Source organism: Nicotiana tabacum, chromosome 11, assembly GCF_000715075.1.
Source record: "Nicotiana tabacum cultivar K326 chromosome 11, ASM71507v2, whole genome shotgun sequence".
Taxonomy (NCBI): Eukaryota; Viridiplantae; Streptophyta; class Magnoliopsida; order Solanales; family Solanaceae; genus Nicotiana; species Nicotiana tabacum.
This window is the reverse complement of record NC_134090.1, coordinates 157,625,012-157,632,538: the sequence shown is the minus strand read 5'-3', so window position 1 is coordinate 157,632,538 and position 7,527 is coordinate 157,625,012. Positions and strand designations below refer to the sequence as shown.

General features: G+C 37.5%; 1 long non-coding RNA gene across 1 annotated transcript; it reads left to right on the top strand.

Annotated features, from left to right (window-relative positions):
• The first annotated feature begins 4,957 nt into the window (after positions 1–4,957).
• LOC107810963 (uncharacterized) lies at positions 4,958–7,527 on the top strand. Its single transcript, XR_001653786.2, has 2 exons — positions 4,958–5,176; positions 7,318–7,527. It is a non-coding gene; the product is annotated as an uncharacterized LOC107810963 (long non-coding RNA).

Genomic DNA, 7,527 nt, shown 5'->3' with positions numbered 1-7,527 from the left:
AGATAAGTGAAATGGGAGCGGGTGGCACACCTACCACGAGATAAATGAAATGGGAGCGGGTGGCATGCCTGCCACAAGATACATGAAATGGGAGCGGGTGGCATGCCTTCCACGTGATACAGGAAATGGGATCGGGTTGCACGCCTGCAACAAGATGTGAAAAGAAAGTGAAATCTGCCTTTGATTTCCTTATTCTTGTTAGTGGTTGATTTTGATTCCTTTATAATTCTCTTGATATTCTATTTTACCTGTTATTCCCCGAAGCATGTTTCCCCCTCCTATCTTTATTTGTTTATTTCTGTATTTATTTTCTGCTGTATATATTTGAACTGCACAGGTTTATTTGGTAGTCTGGTCCTAGCCTCATCACTACTTCGCCGAGGTTAGGTTAGACACTTACCAGCACATGGGGTCGGTTATGCTGATACTACACTCTGCACTCTTTTGTGCAGACCCCAGTGTTGTGGACTTCGGACCGCAGCGAGATTGTTGATTCTTGATCATCAGGTGACCCGAGGTAGTCCTGTAGGCGTCCGCAGGCCTTGGCGTCACCTTCTATCTACTATTCCTATTTCTTTCATGCATTTATAGAGATTGTTGTATTTATTTATTTATTTCTTTCTTTCAGACTCTTTATTTGTAGTATTCTTAGACCGTCTGTGAAACTGTGACACCAGTTCTGGGTAGTCGAGACTCAAACAGTTGTATTGGATATTCATGTTCACATAGCTTATTGTTTCTTTCTTCCGCTTATGTTAAATTCTGCTGTTTAACTGTTATTATTTCGAAATTATTAATGAATATAAAATGGATAAAAAGGTAAATTGTGCAATTGATTGACTTGCCTAGCTCGTATTAGTAGGCTCCATCACGACTCCTGAGGGTGGAAAATCCGGGTCGTGACAAGTTGGTATCAAAGCTCTAGGTTACATTGATCTCACAGTTCACAGACAAGCTTAGTAGAGTCTGAGGGATCGGTACAGAGACGTCTGTATTTATCCCCCAGAGGCTACAGAGTTAGGAAAAACTTCACATTTATTCTTTCATATCGTGCGGTTTGGTCTCTCAATGCTAATTAAATTTCTACTCTGTTCTTTCGCAGATGGCGAGAACACGCGCTTTCTCATCCACTGACCAGCATCCCGAGACCCTAGAAGCAGCTCCCACGAGGGGCAGAGGGCGAGGCCGAGGCCGTGCTAGAGGCTGAGGTAGGGGCGGAGCTCATCCCAGAGCAGAAACACCTATAACGGAGCCTCAAGTTGATTTTGATGATGAGGTTCCGGCCCCAACAGTTCCGGTGGGCCCCGCTCAGGTCCCAGAGGGGTTTATTGCTGCCCTAGTTCCTCAGGATGCTCTGTTTCGTTTAGTGGGACTTATGGAGAGTGTCACCCGGGCAGGTTTGCTTCCTGTAGCACCAGCCGTCTCTCAACTAAGCAGTTGTGATGACCTTTTCACTTGTTTTAAAATGAAATTCTACGTTTCGAGGCCTTAAAAACCTCTTTTAGAATCACCTCGATTTGCGTACACTGTCCGAGCGCGTAGTCGGAAAGCCTAAATGTGAAAATCTGTGAAAATGATAATTTTGACTATAAAATGAATTAATTTGACTTCGGTCAATGTTTTGAGTAAACGGACCCGGACCCGTGATTGGACGGTCCTGGAGGGTCTGTAGGAAAATATGGAACTTGGGCGTATGCCCAGAATCGAATTCCGAGGTCCCAAGTCCGAGAAATGAATTTTTGAAGAAAAATTGTTTTTTGAAATTGTTCATAAGGTTTGGAAATGAATTTTGATTAGAACGTGTTGGTATCGAGCCCGTATTTTGGTTCCGACACCCGGTACAGGTCTTATATATGATTTAAGATAATTCTGTAAAATTTGGTAAGAAACAGAATCTGTTTGACGTGATTCGAACCTTAATTGCAAAATTTGTTGTTTAAAAAAGTTTTGAGAAATTTCATTGATCTTGAGGTTTAATTCGATGTTCATGATGTTATTTTAGTGATTTTATTATACGAATAAGTCCGTAGGATATTTTTGAGGTTGTGTGTATATTTGGGTTGGAGCCCCGAGGCTCGGGTGAGTTTTGGATAGGCCACGAGGTGCATTTTGAACTTAGAAAATTGCAGGTTTTTCAGTTGTGCATAACAGGCCTGCAGGCTTTGCATTTACGAAGCCTGGCTCGCAAATGCAATCTCGCAAATGTGAACGGCTTGTCTCAATTGCAAAACAAGCCCAGGCCAGCTCCCTCTCGCAAATGCGAGGTTATCCTCGCAAATGCGAAGTTTCCCATTTGGCCAGCGATCGCAAATGCGATGCTGCGGCCACAATTCCCAAGTCGCAAATGCGACATTATTTTCGCAAATGCGAAAGTCCAACATTTATGAAGGGTTCGCAAATGCGAGCTCTATCTCGCATTTCCCAGCTTAGCAAACCCATACCTGCGACCTGCAACTTTATACTTAAACAATTTTAAACCCATTTTTCATATTCTCTCAAAACATAAACACACTAGGGCAATTTTTCAAAGGCTTCTTCTTCTCTAAATCAATTGTAAGTCAATTTTAACTAGTTTTCTTCAATCATTAACATATTTTAACATGATTTTAACTCAAAATCAATAATTTTTACGGGGGAAATTGGGTGTTTTAGGTAGAACCAAGGTTTTTCAAAAATTGGGGATTTGGACCTCGATTTGAGGTCCGATTTCAAAACAAATCATATATTTGGATTCGTGGGGGAATGGGTAATAGGGTTTTGGTTTGAACCTCGGGTTTTGACCATGTGGGCCCAGGGGATATTTTTGACCTTTTGAGTAAAACTTTGGAAAACTCATTTTCATGCATTGGGGTTGATTCATTTAGCGTTTATTGATGTAATTAAGTAACTTGTGGCTAAATTCGAGCGAATTGGTGGTGGAATCAAGGGGTAAAGCTATAATTGAAACATGAATTGTGTTCGAAGCATCGGGGTAAGTATTTGGTCTAACCTTAGCTCAAGGGATTATGAGTGGAATCTATTTGCTACGTGTTAATTGTGGAGTACGACGTATAGGCATGATGACGAATATCTATACGTCTGTGTCAAGCATGCCCGTGAGTCTTGTGTTATAAATTGTTATGACTCCATTGTGGTTTATTATGCCTCACATGTTATAATCATCATTGTTCCCTTGCCGGGATATTTATTTGATATTATTGTTCCCTTGCCGGGATTCCTTGTGATTATTATTGGCTTGTAACTGGGAGCGGATAATACGCCTACCACAAGATATAATGAAATGGGAACGGGTGGTATGCTTACCACAAGATATAATGAAATGGGAGCGGATGGTATGCCTACCACAAGATATAATGAAATGGGAGCGGGTGGTAAGCCTATCACGAGATAAGTGAAATGGGAGCGGGTGGCACGCCTGCCACAAGATAAATAAAATGGGAGCGGGTGGCACGCCTGCCATGAGATACATGAAATGGGATCGGGTGGCACGCCTGCCACGAGATACAGGAAATAGGATCGAGTTGCACGCCTACAACAAGATGTGAAAAGAAAGTGAAATCTACCTTTGTTTTCCTTATTCTTGTTAGTGGTTGATTTTGATTCCTTTATAATTCTCTTGATATTCTATTTTACCTGTTATTCCCCAAAGCATGTTTTCCCCTCCTATCTTTATTTGTTTATTTCTGTATTTCTTTTCCGCTGTATATATTTGAACTGCACATGTTTATTTGGTAGTCTGGTCCTAGCCTCGTCACTACTTTGCCGAGGTTAGGCTAGACACTTACCAGCACATGGGGTCGGTTGTGCTGATACTATACTCTGCACTCTTTTGTGCATACCCTAGTGTTGTGGACTTTAGAACGTAGTGAGATTGCTGATTCTTGATCATCAGGCAACCCGAGGTAGTCCTGCAGGCGTCCGCAGGCCTTGGCGTCACCTTCTATCTACTATTTATGTTTCTTTCATGCATTTCTAGAGACAGTGTTGTATTTATTTATTTCTTTCAGACCCTGTATTTGTAGTATTCTTAGACCATTTGTGAAACTGTGACACCAGTTCTAGGTAGTTGAGACTCAAACAGTTGTATTGGATATTCATGTTCAGATAGCTTATTGTTTCTTTCTTCCGCTTATATTAAATTTTGTTGTTTAACTGTTATTATTTCGAAATTGTTAATGAATATAAAATGGGTAAAAAGGTAAATTATGCAATTGATTGGCTTGCCTAGCTCGTATTAGTAGACTTCCGAGGATGGGAAGAGCGGCCGAATATTATTGAAGAGAATCTGCCACAATATCCAGGAGCAGTAGCCCATGTACAAACTAGATCAATCACTTCTACAAAATATGTTGTTCCTGCTAGACAATCAAATAAATAGCGTCTGAGTATCATCGAAGAGAATCTACTAGTGCCACAATATTCAGGAGTAGCAGACCATGCACAAACAAGATCAACCACTCCTGCAACACAAGTAATAGAGGAACAAGTAGAGGAACAAGTTCAGTTGGATTCTACAACTTCTATCGAAGATGAACAATGTGAAGAACAAGGTAAGAACATATAGACTTTATCTAAAAATATTCACATCCTATTTCAGTCATAAAAAATGTATCAACAATAGTGATTTAGTGGTTTTCTTTGGTTCGAATAGTTGAAGGCTATTCTAATCAAACAAAATAGAGGTAAAACAAAGATGAAAAGTGTACATAGACGACATGAGCGTAAATTGATTTTACTTAACAACTTCAATTAACCTGTCGGTCATAGTGAGGGTGTTGTGATAGAGCTTGGAAGCTTCCTCGGCACATTGGGAAGGAATGCGACTCTATGTCCTCTTGATATTTTGGATTGGAGGAAGATAGACACAAAAGAGGATATATGGGAATATACCAAGGTCTGGACTTCTTAATTATTATTTTTGGTTGAAAATCATTCATATTTTCTGTACTAACAGATTTGACACCAATTGTAGGATAAATATGATATTCCCGAAACTGGAAAAAAATACATTTTGGAATCTGTTCAAGCTGCCTGGAGAAAGCACAAGAGTAGATTGAAAAATGATCACTTTGACCCCTATCCAAATGATGAAACTCGAATGCAACATATCCTTAAAGATATTCTAGTTTCTCAGTTTAAGGAACTCCTTAGGTATTGGAACTCTGAGAAACTCCAGGTATGTGACTTTTTACTTGTTCTTCTTCATCTTCTTGAACTTCTTCTTAAAGCTCTTCTTCTTCTTTCTGGTTTTCTCCTTCTCCTTGGCCATTGCTCGTGTCTTTCCCTTCTTTCTCTGCTTTAGGGATGCTACTGTAAATATTTTCAATGGCTTTCTAGTTATTTTCTCTTCAGGGATGCTACTGTAAATGTTTTCAATGGCTTTCTAGTTGTTTGCTTCAGGGATGCTACTGTAGTCCGATAGTATTAGTACTTGAGTGAAATTAGAACTATGTAATATGCATTGTCTAAATAATGTGAGAGGAACAGACTTATTTGAGGCAAATAATGTATCGTCGTCTCTTGATGATGCAATCCTTTCCTGTTACTTGAATCTTCAGTTTAAAAACTCTATTTACGTCTACTTTCCTAACATGCCAGATTATTGATGTCCTTTAATTTGCTAGAAACAATCTAGTATATGACAAGTAAAGAACTAAATTGTCATGAAAAGAAAATCTCAGTGTATAGTATGAAACACAACTACCTTTTATTTGAAGAGATTAATTGCTAAACTTTTATGTGAGATCTCAGTATATAGTCCAAAGTTTTAACCCAAAGGAACAAAAATAAGTAATCACTCTTATGTGAAAACTTGCTTATGACAGAAAGTTGTCCTTGGAATGAGGCCCTTACATAGTCTTAGTCTTAGTCTTTGTTTGGGGTTTCTACTATGATCTTCATGTTGAGCTGCTGCTACTGTTTTTCTTTGCAAGCGATGACAATCGTCTGTCTAATTGGGATAATTAAGATATTAATGTGAATGTTAGAAATCATTAGGAAATGGGCTATAACCAGCTATATTCAAATCAGTTTTTTTAGTGTGGTGTTTTAATTTGTTCAAATACATGTTTGGATTTATTTTTCATACTATTTGGTCTAGTTTAATTGTCTGAATACAACAAACAATATTGATACTGCCTTTAGGAACTTATGGTGAGAAAAGTCAACAACTTGTTGATGTTAAAGGTTGTCCAGTTGCATTTCTCTAACAAGTTCTTTATATGACTAAGCTGCAAAAAAAAAATAAGATTTTATAGTTTGACACTTAAGTCTGATTTAAAAAAATATAGTGAAATATTACCGGGCATAGAAATAAATGGTGAAGTTAATTATTAAGGCCTTGACTATGGAAATTTACTCGTGTAAACATTTACTTCTTTCTCAATTTATAGCGTCTCTTAGCTGCGTGACCCCTTTTTCTTAGTTTTCATGATTTCAGTTACTTTGCAGAAAGATCTGGAAAATCAATTTTAATTGTAAGGAAGTTCGCTATATTAGTTTTGGATTCGAGTTTTTTTGAAGTATCTTAGTCAGAAGTAACCAATTAAGATTAGAACCAGGTCAATGACTGTTGTTCGTATACAGAGCTTCTGAATTTCATAAGGAGGTTCAACTTCGGAATACATGTTGCTAGATATGAGTGAAACCGAATCGTTATTTCCTTTTCATTTTCTGGATATCAGAATCATATACTGCTGATCATCTAACATTCTTCTGCTGATCAATAATATTCAAGTATTTGCATTACTTTTTATGGTACACACTGATAAGGTTGTGGCACATGTCATTAACTTAAAAAAATTCACTATTGTTGGATTCTTATTGATTTACTATTGTTCAAAGATTTTATTGGGAGTAGAAGGGCAAAGGACTAAACCTATCACTATCCTTTTTCTGTTTAATTTTTCTTATTTTGGGTGATTGCAGCTTATTTCAAACTCAATTAATGGCTGAAAGTGCATTATGACAACATGGAATTCTTTTTGCCGAGGAAACGAGATTTGTGGAAGCATTTTAGGTTCACAATAAGTATTTTTAGCATATACATGTGATATGTGGAAGGATCTTAGGTTCTGAAAAGAAATTGTATCATGTTTTAAGCAGGTTGAAAATTATTGAATAGTCTTATTTATAAATGATGTTTTGAGCAGGTTGAAAATTTTGGGATAGTCGTATTTACAAAGGAAACTCTACCAAAAAATTTAAGAATTTAGAGCGTTTGAAAATTTTGGAGTTATCAAATTGGTCATTCAATTACTTTGTGATTCAATTATCTTTTAAAAAATTTATTTAATTATTTCTGGTTGTCTTTTGTAGGTGCAACGATTGCGGAAGAAAGCAGTGACGAAGACCTTACTTGAGTGTTGTTGATCGTTGTTAAACATTCTATAATCATGTTCAAAGATATTTTAGTTTAGAACTTTTTGTATGCAAACTCATCTATTTTGACTTTTGAATTGTTGATCAAACAATGTATTCACATTTTGTTTTTTATATGAGTAATGCTAGTTGAATATTTTAATTTTA